The 16,923-nt window shown below is 39.7% G+C and overlaps 1 protein-coding gene across 3 annotated transcripts in view; it reads left to right on the top strand.

The window, feature by feature from the left end:
* Nucleotides 1–16,923, top strand: part of LOC149253777 (uncharacterized) — a 186,641-nt gene that overhangs the window by 89,744 nt on the left and 79,974 nt on the right. The gene's annotated exons all lie outside the window — the stretch shown is intronic.

Genomic DNA, 16,923 nt, shown 5'->3' with positions numbered 1-16,923 from the left:
GCAAAAATTAATTTAGCTTTATACAATTTCTTGTTTTGTTTTTTAATTCCATTAATAGATGGGATGAAGCATAAAAACTATGGCTGAAGCACAAAACACAGATAGCTTGTAGATTTAATATGTTAAAATACACGAGGTATTTAAAATAATAATTTATTAATATATATAAAATTGTATAAGATGATATAAGATGGTTTGAATGTTACAATGAAGCCCTGCTTTTATACCTCAGCAGGTGACCTTTCCTGAACGGGCATGCCTTTTAGACATGCCTTTTCACCTAACTTAATGACTATTTAACCTAATTAATATTTAATTATTTAATCTTTATATTTATTTTATTTTATTTTTTGTTATGAATTATATTCATAACATAGCCTCTTCCTTCGGAAGCTTTGTCCTTAAAGCTTTAACGCTTGGGGTTTTCTTCACTTAGTGTATGTCGTTTTCGATGTATATAATCTGGCCGTCCTCATCTTTTATAGCTCATTGGTAATATTTCATTAGATTTGTTTGTTTAATAATTCATTTTTTTAAATAACTCTATATATATATATATATATTTTTTTTTTTTTAATAATTCATTTTTTAAAAATAACTCCATATTTTTTTAGTTATAAATTATATATATATACTATATAATTATAATTATATAATTTTTTTTTTAATTAATTTAAAGCTAAGTTGCATGAAACGCCGAAATGTTTCGGAGTTTCCGAAATGGGGACGTTTAGAAACGTCACCTCCCAAAAATGGAAACGTTGATCGAAACATCAGCGGAAACGTCATATATGTATATTTAAAAATATATATAAATAAATAAGTGAATAACACATTATCTTGTAAGAAAAAAGGGAATAAGACCCATAGATGACAATTTAAAAGGAAAAACAAGTCTATATTAACTCTAATAGATGATTACATGATGGTCGAGTTTCCGCCAAGTTTTGGGTACGGGTACGGCTTGAAACACCGGGTTCTTTGAAGTTTCATGCAACATAGATTAAAAGATATTAATTAACTAAATTACTTTATATATATACATATATGTTGTTGTTGTTGTTTTTTTTATTTTATTTTATTATAACTTAGCTTAGCTTATTTTTATAAATCCCAACGACATATGACTGGAAAAAAAAACGACCAGACGTCACCCTTCGTGCAGGTTAAGTCTGTTGACCCTTTTTTGGACCCGTATCTCAGCGGATAAAGTATCATACAGGTTAGTGAGGTTACGGTTAACACTAGCACGGTTTTGCTGTTCCAGAACGTGGTTTCCCACACAGCGTGATTTTGCTGTTCCAGAACGCAGTTTCCCTAGCGTGATGTCGAAAGAAATAGCTTTGGGAGAACAAAGCCAGCGCATGAGCATAACGCGCCCGGACAATAAAGTCCCCCGCGTCTGATTCCTTGCTGGCGACACAGACTCGTGGGGAAAGGCAGCTACAGGTGTAGTGGCAGCCAACGACAGCAGAAAGGGTGACATGCTACTGTGGAATTGTTCCTCCCTAACCCGTTGTGTGTGCTTTGCACTTATCTGCGGTTGGTTACGGCTGAGGTGTGTCGGCACGGTGAGTCGGAGCAAAACATCGAATACGAACCCTACATTGGTCCTTTTCCATTTGTTAGAATCATGTATTTTCTCATCAAATACAAAACGTGCCTGGTTGTTGTCAATACCATAGACATGTTTAATTACCGAGTTTAATTCTTGCTCGCTGTACTGCCCTTTATGATGCAAAAGTCTCCGTGCTAGGTTTTTATATGGTTGCCCTTTTTGTAAGTCCTCCAATATCATTCTCTTCCGTTGTTTGTCATCTCTGATCAAACTGAATGCCTCCTTCCTCTGTGGTCCTTCATGCGATCTGTTGAATTGTGTTGCTTCATTCCTTGGAGTCTGCCGAGGACACTCATCTCCGTTTGCATTATGGTTCGCTTCAGCTCGTGGAGCAGACTTATATTCCTTGTCTCTGCCTGCCATTGTTCCTTGCGGTATTAAGGATTCAAAGATGAGTGAAGTCGGCTGAGCTACAAACGAATAAGTATTTCCCTCAGGTGTTTGATCCTGGCCATAACCAGCAGCTTGAGTAACCGGATATTGATACGTTGGAGAGATTTGATTGGCGCGATTATAATTTCAATTAATACTGACAAAATGATTGACCGCAACGATTGATGGCCACAACGTTTGACTAGCGACACGTTTATTCGAATCCAGTTGTCGTTTGACCATGGAACCTTCGTGGCCTTGAATAACGACGACGATTGGAACTTGGAACAAAATCCATGTCTTGTCGATCTTGCTAGTTTGGACAAGAGGATTGGCCTTGGCTAAAGCTTCGCGTCCCTGTGTCTTGTAGTCGAATGAGCAACCGCATGCCTTCGGATATTGGAGGACACCGCAATATGTGCTTCCGCAACGACACTTAAAACCTGTTAATCCAACGCGTTTTCTGCAACTACAACATCGCGTAGGTTTAGACTCCTTAGCGTCAGGTTTAGACTCCACAACGTCAGTTTGTCCACTAGCCGGCTCCACCCTGCTGGTCTCAACATTTAACATTGGTGCTGTGTTACCTTTAACTTTTAGAAGATGGTCTTTGTAACACTTTGAACACATGTTTTCCGTTGCCGGGGATACGAAAAATCCACACCCTTTAATGCACAGCTGATGCTCTGATTGATCATGGCCATCTTCAGAATTCATCTTTTTACCATCTTTAACTTTATGTGGTTTCTGAGCACTAGTTACTCCATTGTTTGCAAGACGTCTCCTCTTGTTGGTTGGTTCAACAACAGATGTGATCAATGTACTATGATGCACTTTGAAACCTGACATTGTCTACATACTTGAGGGTTGTAGTCCAGTGATTTTAGGTGCAACGCAGTCATCTGTTGACAACAATGGTTGCATCGTAATCAATTCATGTCTTGCAGACATGTCTCCGATAGCCGGTGCTTCAATTGGTCTATTGGGTCCTCTGGAAATGGTAATGCTTTTAGCACTGTATTCTGGGGATGTCAGTAGATTTGCTTTAAAAGATTCATTGAAAGTTTGTGTAGTTGTGAAATCCTCATTTCTGACCACCATCTCTAAATCCTTATTATCGATTTCCTTTCGACACACTTTAACTTCTGCATATGATTTTTCTAAACGCTGAAATGCTTCTTGAATTTCACTAAACTGTTCAACGTAATCAGGACGTGAACGTAACGGCACATTGTGCGGCCAACTATGTTCAAAGGCCTGCATGATTATATTGTGTGCCATGGCTCTGATACCACTGAAGCATAAAAACTATGGCTAAAACACAAAACACTGATAACTTGTAGATTTATTATGTTAAAATACACGAGGTATTTAAAATAATAATTTATTAATATATATAAAATTGTATAAGATGATATAAGATGGTTTGAATGTTACAATGAGGCCCTGCTTTTATACCTCAGCAGGTGAGCTCTCGTGAACAGGCATGTCTTTTAGACATGCCTTTTCACCTAACTTAATGACTATTTAACCTAATTAATATTTAATTATTTAATCTTTATATTTATTTTATTTTATTATTTGTTATGAATTATATTCATAACATGGAATGAAAGGAGTCTCCAGATCATAAAGGAGCTTTAACACCAAGATGTGGATTTGATTTTGAGACTAAAACAGTAAACTATCTTATCCTTTATCTATTACTTTTTATTTTAGAACTGAAATGTTCAGATCTAGTGTAAGAATTCACACGGACAGTTCTATCTTTTGCAGATACAAATGGAAGTCATCAATAGAGATTTCGAAATCATCAGACTCCACTTGGCACAAGTTTTGTTTGAACTTTGGCCAAAGGGTCACACTTGACTTGTTACTTAGCAAAGACTCTAGGGTTGATCTAGCAAAGACTCTCTAAATAGAAAACTACAAAAAGTACACATTATTTCTAGAAAATATGAATATTTTGCTTTGAATTTAGATATGAAGGATTATACTTAATATTATGCAAAAATAACACTTTCGGAATCCCAAAATTAAAAATTGTATATCATACATAAAAAATGCCATTGACCATGGCATGAAGTCAAATAAAAATGAACACCAACAAACTGTCCAATGTGAAATGTGAAATTGCAACATAATACATATATCAACTTAGTATTGAGGGCTGACAGAAGGCCTTCCTTCCCCTTCCCGTGCCTCAGTGATTTGCTCCAACTATGTCAATTCTGTAGAAATTCCTTGTAGATTCAAACTGCAAATTGTAATATGCTAAAACAATTGACTTGAATCTATTCTACAACGGAAACAATAATTGATCGATGAACTCACGAAGCAGAAAAAGGAAGAATTTAAACACACATAACACAATTTATTTTCTTGGGGAAAACCATAGCTAAAACCCCCTGCTATATGTATATTGCATTAATCAGAAAATTTGAGAAGATTACAATGCTTTGCTCAAGCCTAAGCAAACTCTGCACTATCACAATCTATCTCACTGCTTCACAAACTAGCTCAAGCCAATACTTAGCCAAATCTGCTGCCTGCCAAGCTCCTATTTCCTTGTGCAATTTCCTAGGGAATTAGCCCATATTTAATTGAGAAATTCCTCATCCATAACTGCGCAATCCATCAATAAGCCTTTCTCTTATTGCATGCACCATCGATTTAATTTAGATGATTTTACCACTGATAGTACACTATCCTTGAACTTTAATCTCAACTGGGTTTTTCTCTGATCTGACATGCATGAGTTAATTATGAGTGAATCTTTAGTTTACTGGTTGAGCAGTGCTGGTTACACCCCACTACTGCAAGTTACACCCCACTACTGGATCTCCCACTAATTCCTCCATCAGTTGGAACTAGTTTAACTAAATTTAATTGAGTTAAACTGAATTAAATAATTACAACTCAAAAGAACTCGACTTGGGCCCCTAAAATTTAGGAACCACTCTACATGATTTTAGATAGACTCCCAACTCGAAGTCAACTAAGTCAAATTAACTTAGTTAACTATTACAAGTTGCTATGAGAATTAGAATTACAATTTAATCCCTAATTTAATTCAAGGACAAAATTAAATTAAGATTTTCTTGTTGCAGTTTTCAACACTCCTTCTCAGCAAAAAAGGGATTATCTGCTACCCTAATCCTGCCTCTATGAAACTCGAATTTGCATCTTGACAATGCCTTTGTCAAAATATTTTCATCTTGCTCCTCTGTAGGAATGTACTCTAGCAACATGATTCTCCTCTGCACACAATCTTGTAGACGGTGATACCGGATGTTGATATGCTTGGACCGATCATGAAAAACTAAATTCTCAGAAAGTTTGATACAACTCTAGTTGTCACATTGAACCATTGTAGGATCTATCTGCTGACCAAATAACCCAACAAAGATCTTCCTCATCGAGATAGCCTCACAAGCTGCTTGACTAGCAGCGATGTACTCTGATTCTGTTGATCTGAGTGCAATTGATCTCTGCTTCCCGCTGTACGAAGAAACTGCTGTTGACCCAATACTGAAGATCTCCCTTGATGTGCTCTTTCTGTCTGATGGATTCCCTGCCCAATCTGCATTTGTGAAGCCTTGAAGCTTCACTCCCTTTGTCCGTTTGTACCAAAGACCAAACTAAGTGGTGCCTCTGAGGTATCTCAACACATGTTTAGCTGCCTTCCAATAAAGTTTGGTTGGCTTAACCATGGCTTGACTAAGCTAGTTAACTACAAAACACATGTCTGGTCGTGTGTTCACCAAATACATAAGTGAACCCACAAGTTGTCTATAAATAGTAGCCTCCATTACTTCACTTGAAGTAGCATCTTCCTTCCTTAAGTTACCTGCTAGGGGAGTCTCCATGGGTTTGCTCCTCTCCATGTTGAACTTCTTTAGTATCTCATTGGCATACTTGCCCTGAGAGATAAACAATTCCTCATCTCCTTGCCATACTTCCATACTAAGAAAGTAATGCATGAGCCCCAGGTCCTTCATCTCAAATTCTCTTGCAAGATCCTCTTTGCAAGATTTTATCAGCTTCTCATCACCTGTTAGAATCAAATCATCAACATATAATACTATAAACAACAATTTACCTTCAACCACAATATGGTAAAGATTCGCATCTGCTTCACTTTTGGTGAAGTCCAACCCGGTGAAATAGCTGTCAATGATGGTGTACCAAGCACAGGGTGTTTGTTTCAGTCCATATAGTGCTCGCTTGAGTCTGCACACGTGCGACTCTTTGTTGAAGGTCTCAAATCCTTCTGGCTGCTCAATATACACCTCTTCCTCAATCATACTGTTGAGAAATGCTGTCTTAACATCCATCTAATGTATCTTCCATCCCATCTGCGCTGACAGTGCTAGAATAGATTTGATTGAAGAGTACCTTGCTACTGGAGCAAAGGTCTCCTCGTAATCAATTCCCTCCACCTGAGAGAACCCTTTGGCCACAAATTTGGCCTTGTGTTTCTCCACACTCCCATCTGCTGCTTGCTTTACCTTGTAAAGCCATCTGGAACTCACCACTGACTTGTCTGCTGGTCTTGGGACCACTTCCCAAGTATGGCTCTACCCCTACATTCTCGCTCATCAGAGCCATGTAGCCAATGTACCGATCTGGTGACCTCCTCTGCCTGCGTTGTCATGTGGGTGCTCCCACATTTTCTCTAACATCATGCATCAATCTGTCAACCTCTCTGGTGCGCTTCCTTTGATCTCTAGAAGTCTCTGCATGAGTGGGTGCTTCCACTCTTTACTCCTCTGCATGTGGCTGCTCCACATCATCCTGAGGTTCCTCCCTTGGAGCTAAAAGCTCTTTTTCTGCATGTAAATGAAGCTCCCTCTCTAGGGAACATCTCATGGCCTTCTCTTCATCGAACTTCACATCTCTACAAACCACTGTCATCCTGCTGGATGGTAGGTACACTCTATAGTTGTGAGGTGTATCAGTGTACCCCACAAATATGCCAAACTAAACTGTTGGTTCTAGCTTTTTCTGTGCATCCTTGGTAACATGACAGTAGACTGATGAACCAAAGATCCTTAAGTGTGCCACATCTGGTTTCTTACTTGAAAAAGCTTATTTTGGTGTATTCATCCCGAGAATTCGACGAGGGCTTCTATTCTGCAAATAAACAACTGTGTTGCATGCTTTAGCCCACAAGTGCAATGGTAGGCCTTGATCATGTAACATCGCTTGTGCCGCTCCCACAATACTTCTATTCTTCCTTTCAGCCACCCCATTTTGTTGTGGGTTATGAGGTGCTATTAACTCCTGTCGAATGCCTTTTGATGCACAAAAGTTATTGAATTCATTTGACACATTCTCCACCATTATCGCTTCTGAGAGATTTAACTTTCTTGCTATTATCTTTCTCGACAAGTGCTTTAAATCTATAAACTTTAGCGAACGTTTGATCTTTCATTTGCATGAAGAAAATCCAGCACTTACGAGAAAAATCATCAACAAATATTACATAATACCTGTGCTTGGTCGTGGATGCTGTTGAGAATGGTCCACACACATCTGAGTGAACTCGATCAAGGATCACTTGTGCTCGATTATCTTTATCATGAAAGGAAGCTTTGGTGTACTTCCCTAATGTACAACCTTTGCATGTGTCTCTCTGTTTTAGTGTACCCTTGGGAAGTCCTGTAGAAATTTGCTGCATGATCTTCAAAGCTCCGTGGTGCAAGTGACCCAATCTTCTATGCCACAACTCATCGATGTCTCGACTCTGCACCTTCTCTGCTTTAGTGCTCAAAGCAACGCAGTCTTCTACATCAAATTTGTAGAGGTTTTTCACCCGAACCTCGATCCTCTTCAGGTGTCTTGAGGCTATGTGACGAAGGAAAGCCTTCCCTTTACTAAATATCACATCGTAGCCACGGTCCTCCAACATGGAAACTGAAACCAAATTCTTCTTCAAACCTGGAACATACATGACATCTTTTAATGTGAGAGGAGAACCAGACTCCCTTTAAAAGGTAACAGTACCGATGCTGGTCACGCGATACTTGTTGAAATTTCTAACTCTGACACGTCAGAATTTCCTACTGCATTATCTGGTCTATTATCCCATACTTATTCTTTTCATTAACAAGTTATTTCTAAATATAAATACCGAAATAAACACAAATGCAACCTCAACACATATACAGATCAACAACTGAAATAACTGAGGCAATCACACAAGGGACACTATTATTTTTGGACAATCGTCCTCGGAAAAACCCAATGTGGGAAAATCGGTGCAATCGATATGAGGGTTTTATTATGCAGTTTCTGAATACAGCTAGGGTGTTAGAAATGGCTCACCCAACAGAGAATGCCCTCGGCAGTAGTAACTCTCTTCGGAGACAGATATTCCGGCTAATCAACAATCGGATGATGAACCCCACAGTGACTGTTCCTTAGCTGGACAAGGAAAGTTGCTCCAAACTTCCCTCTGGAACTGCGTCACCCTCCTTCGGCTCTACGTTAGCTCACCAACACTCAGTCCGCCCCACGAAAATATCCCAACATTGCCTCTTGGCCCTGCATCAGCTCTGTTAGCCTCTGCGCAGCTACTGCTGCTTTTGCGTCAGCCACTCAGCTCTCTGCGTAAGCCCTTTGGCCCTCAGCGTTACCCACGTTGGCCTCCTCAGCCTCTGCGTCAGCCTTCCTGGGCTCTACGCTGTCTCCTTAGCACTATCTCTGCCTCTCTGCTATGTATTCTCGGCCTTCTGCCAAACTGCCTCTCGCTGCAACAGATCACTAGCTTGATTCTCTCAGCAAACCCCGCTCCAGAAAATCGAACTTACTAATCAATTTGGTGTTTCTCCAACTGACCCTCAAGCCTCCTCTTATACTTTTCCTGTTGAGTCTTCAATGGCCAAGATTAAGTCCCTAATCAATGACTAAGATTAGATTTGGCTTGATCCATGTCATTTAGGACATTCTCACGTAGTTTTATATTAATACTCATTAATATTTTAATTTTCCTAAGTTTAGACTTAGGAACTCCATTAAAAATATTAATTATTTTAATATCTCTTCATACGGGTAGAATTTCTCCAAACGATTTCTGGGTTTTGGAGATCTCATTTGCTTTAGCCTCTCCACCAATTTTCATGGCTAGAACACATTCGATGCTACCACAAATCAACAATACCTCCCGTCATCTCCCATCTTGATGTGCATCTAGAGGTCCTTTTCCTCCAAGTCACTGAAGAACTCTTTGTTGCTGGCCAATATGGAATGAGGCTTCACTATCCAGGTACCACACACTACCCATCACTGATGTCACCATGCAAGGGACTAGGGTGAAATCCAGATTGTGAAGCAAGAGCTTCACCTGCCGCTCCTCCTGAGGGCTTCTTATCGGCCTTCTTGTGCAGACACTTTGTGGCATAGTGTCCCAACTTATGACAATGAAAGCATTTAATCTTCGACATGTCCTTCTTCTTGCCGCCCTGACTGGAATATGATTTGGAATGGGGTGACTTCCCCTTCCCTTTCTTCACCTTTCCAGCTAAGGCACAATGCTCCTCATCATCATGCTTAGATGAGGGTACATCTCTGGTGTTCTATCAGACCTCTTCTTGTACCAAGTTGGACCACAATCACTCCCACTCTGGTAGCTTCTCCCTCCCTTCAATTGAGTCCTGGTAGCTGTGCCAACTCTTGGGAAGTCCTTTAAGTGTTAGGCTCACGAGATTATTTTCAACAACTGTAAGCTTGACACTTCCAAGCTCATCCTGACATTGGGTGAACTTGGTCAAGTAGTTCGGTATTGTATCACCCTTCTGCATCTTGATCTTTCTGAGCTTGTCCTTCAGTGTCAACGTCCTGTGGTCATTGCTGTTTTGAAACAGGTCCGTCAAGGCCTTTCACATTGCAAATGGAGTTTCCTTACCGTGGAGGTTCGAGACAATATTATCTCGAACTCCTTCTCGCCTTTGCCGCATGCCACGCACTTTCTCCACTTTGCTAGATCTTGAGCATCTATTGTTGGAGGCTTAGGAATATCATTGTCTATGAATTCCTTAAGCCTGTTGTCTTCCAACACTACCTCCATCCTGTCCTTCCAAGCAATCTAGTTCGAATTGTGAAAATTCCTAAATCGGAATCCCTTCTGCAACAACTAATGATACTTCTACTTGTTAGATTTACATGAACAAGTTATTTGCAGTTTCCTACGATAAATATTGAAATACATACACTGCAGCCTTCACTTAATTAATTTATATGCGGAAACAAGAGACTGAGCAACAAAGAAAATACAACACAATAACACCGTTGTTTTTGGACAAATGTCCCCGAAAAAACCCAATGCGGGCAAATCGATGCAACAGTTCTGAGGGTTTATTACTAATTCACCTGACACGGGGATTCGGGATTCGTAGGATTCGAGGATTCAAGTGTCGGATTCGGACATGTTGACCCCCCGGAACAGGACACGTAGGATTCGTTATATATTATTTTATTAAAAAATATATATATATATATATATTTATTTTATTAATATATATATATATATATATTTAAACAATATATATATATATATATATTAAAAATTAGATATTTCTTACACAAATTCTAATTAATGATACAAATTCATTGATTTCAAACATAGATCTTCATCTATAGCATGCATAGTACATACAAAATTCAAATACATGTCAGTGGTCACATAAATCATGATTCATAATTCATAAATGAAAGACAACTTACAACTACAAGATAGTAAGATAAAGACACTGACAACTGTAGTTTTCTCATTAAGTCATCAAATCAAAATGTGTTACATAGGTAGTGCTGGTGCAATGCCAATGGCAAATAGAAATAGAAAATATAAAACAACTACAGGTATACAAGCCTCAAGGCAATAGGTAGTCATCAATCCTCAGAGTCATCATCAGAATCAGCATCAATGTCCTCATCATCATGGTCACCACTGCTCTCCTCTGCATCCTCCTCCTCCCTTGTATCCATAGTCACCTCTGCATCTGCTGGTGTGGAGGATGACCCCTCTATGTCATCAAATCTAACAGGCTCTAGCACTGGATCATTGAGATCCATGTTGGCCAGTGCCAACTCAACACTGCTGTCCAGACCCATATCATCATGAAAGACATCCCACATCTTTGTCTTTCCCCTCAACCACTCTTCCCTCTGCCTGTAAATAAGACGAAGGTTGGTGTGCACATACACCATTGTCTCTACCCTAGACTGCTCCAGCCTGCTCTTCTTCACACTATACAAATTCCCATATGTGCTCCAATTCCTCTTGCTTCAAGAGGATGAAGTCACCTGAGAGAGGAGCCTCATGGTTAACTGCTGAAGAGGAGGGCTTGTTGCCCCATGATTTGTCCACCAAGAATAGGGCTTCTTAGCCCCCCTGTCTCTAATCACATCATATCCTACAAATCGACCAGTGCCAGTGGAAAACTCTGCAAAGGCATCCTCCACCTCATCAAGCAATACTCTATCCTGAAAAACCCACCTGAATTCATCTTTCCTCCCCTGTGAGATTTCACCATCCATGTGAGAAGGGAATCTGCGGGAAGGTCCACCATTCAGCCACTCATGGCTGTAGTATTTTGGGTTCAATGAGTGAGCCAAACAATGTAAAGGTGTACAATTCTTGTCCCATCTGCTGACGAGACTATCCTGAATAGTATCACAGAAGGCCTCTGGTGATGTCTCATACTCTGGGCACTCACTCTGTAGAATAATGCTCCTCACAGACTCAATCATGGAATCCCATCCCTCATAAACCTCTCCTAGGATGGGTTTCTCTGTATCTGCAAATCGAAGCAAAGAAATGATAGGGTCTATGATCCGAATAATTAGATCTACCCTCTCCCACCAAGCATCATCTAGCACTGTGTCCTTCACTCTTTTAGAGGCTACCTGATCTGTTTTTCTCCAAAAAGACCAAAACTCATAAATAGCCATGGACCCAAAAGCGGTCTTGACCTCCCTCAACCTCTTCAACATCATGAATGAAGAGGCAAACCGTGTATCAACAATCTTCAACAATGGTAGATTGGTGTACTCCTTGTAGATAGTGAGGGAATTTGTATGATTTTGCACAAAGTTACGGATATGTTGTGCATCCTCAATAATGTTACCAATCCAAAGCACATCAGAAGCAATGGATTTCAGTGCTAAGTTCAATGAATGGACAATGCAAGGTGTCCAAAACACTTGTGGATATTTAGCTTCCACAATCATGCCAGCAACCTTGCAAACAGGTGCATTCTCTGTAATGATTTGCACACAAGAATCAACACCTACATCTTCAATAACTTTAATAAATAACTCACCAATAAATTGTGCATCCTTGTATTCTCCAAGTGTATCCACTGCTTTCAAGAAAACTGGACCATTCAAGGAAGACACCATGAAGTTGATGATTGGGTGTTGTGCTGGATCTGTCCATCCATCAGAAACAATGCTAACCCCAGATGTTGGCCATGATGCTACAATAGGCTCAAGCATTTTTTGCACCTCTTTTTTTGCCTTCGTCAACAATGTGGTTCTCAGCTTCTCTGACCCAGGAGGCACATACCCTGATGGAGCCCCTTGAGTTAGAGCTCGACACATTTCAATAAATAGAGGTGAGCGTGCAACATTAAATAATATGAAGTTTTGATAGAAGAAGAAGGCAATGGTGAGATCAAGCTCTTCCTGTCTCTCTTTTTGGAAAATCTTGCCCATTGGACCAAGTGCAATTGCTCTTCTTTTTGCTGCTTGTCCCCCAACAGAAGTAGAACTCTCAAATGGAAATTTGGTGGTGCCTTTCCTCAAAAATGGAAGGGGGTCTTCATTCTTGGTTTTTCTTGATTTTGCAGCCACATTTTCCATACCAACATTGGACTCCTTGTCCATTTCTTTCCTCTTTTGTAAAGGAACAACTTTACAAGCTCCAATTCCACAACCTGGTAAAGCCAACAAATGGCCTTTCACACGGAAATATGTGCTTTTGAAAGCAATGTGACAAAAGTTGCATCTCCATTGCACATTGCCTCCTCCCTTCCCCTTGGTGCTTGCTTTAGGTCCTCCTCTTCCCTCAACATTACTTGTAGCAGACTTTGATGATATTGGGGGAGGAGGGGCATCTCCAATGGAGACATTCTTGTCCTTCCTTTGCCCCTTAGCTGTTGCCTTTGATTGAGCCATGAATACTATAAAAAAAATGAACAAAACATGCACAAATTTGTAAACAAAAAATCATATACAAATTGCTTTAATAGAATAAGAAATGCAAAAAAATGGAGCTGAAATGTACTTACCTGGTGTTTGAATCTCCTTGCCGAACGCTCTTCTCCCTTAGCTTTTTGCTCCAAACCATTATGTCCTTGCCCACAACTCAAACAATGCAAAGTGAAATGACAAATAGCATGAAACAATAAAGGAAATGCGTGTTTTTTAACTCGCGGGAGTTTGTTTTTTGGGATACGAATCCCAGAATCGAGATTCGTCGAGCCTGTATGGGATTCGTACAAATCCTATTCGAACTCGTCGAATCTTGTTCTGGGATTCGAATTTCCAGCGAATCGTATCCGATTCGCGGGATTCGGATTCGCTGGGGTGTTTCAACGAATCTAGTTACTTAGGTTTATTATTATTAAGCAGTAGCAAATTCTAAATACATCTTTGAATACCTCACTGGTTATTCAGTTACAGAGAGAAATACTGACAGAAAGATTTGGGAGATTACCTCACACATTCACTGAGAAAAAATCTCGGCTTATCCGGTCACTGGATGAGGTGGCTCTAGTAGGCCCCGCGCTGCCTTTGCGCAGTCCTCACGCAATCCCTGCATTAGCCCCTCTAGGCACTGCGTCACCCAGCTAGCTGATCGATTTGCTGCCCGGAGTCACTGCTCTTAGCCTCCCAGTCTCACACCTCGACCCCCGGCTTTTGAAACTGACTCTGCTGCAAAATTTTGGACTCTTGCACCCTCTGCGCTGCCTTTGTGTGGCCTTGCGTCAGCGTCTGCATGAGAGCTGTTGGATCACTCTCTGCCTCTCTCTGTTGATGATTCTTCGACTGAGAAAATCTCTCTCTCTCCGGATGCTATCTCTGCCCCTCAATTGCAAGAAATCTACTCTATCAGAATTTCCTCCTGAGAACTTCTCACATCAGAAATTCGATCTGTTGATCTCTTGGTGTGTTTTCCAAATGACCCTTAAGCTCCCTTAAATAATCTTTTCGTTGACATTCAATGGCCTAGATTAAAAGCTAATCAATGGCTAAGATCATTTTAGCTTGATCCTCGTCTTCTTCTAGCAGTTACACCCACAATTAGATTAATACCCATTAATATTTCCGAATTTTAGACTTAGGGTCCCATCAAAATATATTAATTATTTTAATAAAATTGTTTTTGGGTGAAATTTCCCAAAACGCTTTCTGGGTTCTTTGGAATACATGTGCCCAAGCCTCCCTGCAAAATTTGAGGCCTAGAGCACATTCGATGCTACCCCAAATCAACACTTCCCTCAAGGGCATATTCGAGCCTCAATCCGTAGAATGACATCTTGCTGGCTTTGAAGTATGATGCTGCAAATTCGATTTCTCCTGCAAAAGACAAACTTGTTTTCTCCTCTTTTATAGTGATTTCAACTCCGATACCATGTAGAAATTCCTTGTAGATTCAAACTGTAGATTGTAATATGCTAAAACAGTTGAATTGAATCTACTCTACTCATCAGCGTAAACAATAATTGATCGATGAAATCACGAAGCAAAAAAGGAAGAATTCAATCACACATAACACAATAATTTTCTGGGGAAAGCCTTAACTAAAAACCCCTGCTATTTGTATATTGCATTAATCAGAAAATTTGAGAAAATTACAATGTTTTGCTCAAGCCTGAGCAAACTCTGGACTATCACAATCTATCTCACTGCGTGACAAACCAGCTCAAGCCAATACTTAGCCAAATCTGCTGCCTGCGAAGCTCCTATTTCCTTGCACAGTTTCCTAAGGAATTAACCCATATTTAATTGAGAAATTCCTCATCCATAACTGAAGTATTCAATCACACATAACACAATAATTTTCTGGGGAAAGCCATAACTAAAAACCCTTGCTATCTGTATATTGCATTAATCAGAAAATTTGAGAAAATTACAATGGTTTGCTCAAGCCTGAGCAAACTCTGTACTATCACAATCTATCTCACTGCGTGACACACCAGCTCAAGCCAATACTTAGCCAAATCTGCTGCCTGCGAAGCTCCTATTTCCTTGCACAGTTTCCTAAGGAATTAACCCATATTTAATTGAGAAATTCCTCATCCATAACTGCGCAATCCATCAATAGGCCTTTCTTTGATTGCATGCACCATCAATTTAATTTAGATGATTTTACAATTGATAGTACACTGTCCCTAAACTCTATTCTCAACAGGGTCTTTCTCTGATCTGACATGCATGAGTTAATTGTGAGTGAATCTTTAGTTTACTGGTTAAGCAGTGCTGGTTACACCCCAATATTGCAGGTTACACTCCACTTACTGGGTCTCCCACTAATTCCTCCATCAGTTGGAACTAGTTTAACTAAATTTAACTGAGTTAAACTGAATTAAATAATTACAACTCAAAAAAAACTCAACCTCGGCCCCTACAATTTAGGAACCACTCTACATGATTTTAGATAGCCTCCCAACTCGAATTAACTGAGTCGACTAAGTCAAATTAACTTAATTTAATTCAAGGACAAAATTAAATTAGGATTTTCTTGTTGCATTTTTCAACAAATTCCTCTAAAAATAATGGCTCGTGTCTCTCATCGTGATTATTGTTCTCTAGCTCCTTGGAAGACTCATATAAGCTCTAAAATTTGTACCGCTGATGCTTGAGCTCTTCTTAAGCCCCAAATCAGCTCTAAAAATCTGTAGCAGTCATGTGCAAACTCCCCTAAAATCTTAAATCGAATGTTCCACTATGTTTCCGGGACAAGGGAGCACAAGAGTGGAAAATTCACATGGGGGATGTGTGGGAGCCCCTCCACATTTAAGGGAATTCATAGGGGACGTAGGTGTTGATTTGGGGTAGCATCGGATGTGCTCTAGCCACGAAATTTGGTGGAGAGGTTGGGGCACATGAGATCTCCAATACCCAGAAAGGGTTTGTGCAGATTCTAAATAGATTAGGAGATATTAAAATAATTAATATTTTTAATGGAAATATTAATGTGTATTAATATGAATCTGTGTTAGAGTGGTCCAAAAGCTTCACTGCTCCCTTCTGCACCATGTCTTGAATGAAGTGATATTTGATCTCAATGTGCTTTGACCTGTCATGGAATACTGGATTCTTTGAAAGCTTGACACAATTTTGATTATCACAATATATCAAGGTCGTCTCTAGCTCTTGATCAAATAGCTCTACAAGTAGCTTCCGAAGCCACACCGATTCCTAACTTGTGGCACTGGTTGCAATATACTCTACCTTTGTTGCACTAAGTGCGATAGAAGTTTGTTTCCTGCAAAAACAACATATCATAACTGATCATAAGATGAAGTAGCACCTTATGGTGCTCTTTTTGTCAATTTCACTTCTGTCCAATCAAAATTAGCATATCCCTGCAACCACCTTTCACCACTTGAGACACATCTCAGACCATATCTAATTGTACCATGTAGGTACCTCAACACATGCTTCACCGCAACCCAATGTACGTGCCTCGACTCAACCATAAACTAGCTCAGGGTGTTCACTACAGAGCAAATATTGTGAAATTTCCATGATTGAAATAACTAGAATTTAATCTTCTATCTACTGCAAATTATTTGTCCTCAAAATTCTAATTTAGCAAATAACAATTAATTCACTATTGCAATCTTCACAAATAAAATTTAGGAACTGAGAAAATAATGCACGCAAAAATTTGGACACCAATATTTTTGGACAATAGTCCC

Source organism: Pinus tabuliformis, chromosome 7 (genome assembly GCF_031772625.1).
Source record: "Pinus tabuliformis cultivar Carrire ecotype Pingquan chromosome 7, CPIR1, whole genome shotgun sequence".
Taxonomy (NCBI): Eukaryota; Viridiplantae; Streptophyta; class Pinopsida; order Pinales; family Pinaceae; genus Pinus; species Pinus tabuliformis.
Note: the sequence above shows the minus strand (reverse complement) of the source record. Positions and strands in the feature narration are given on the sequence as shown.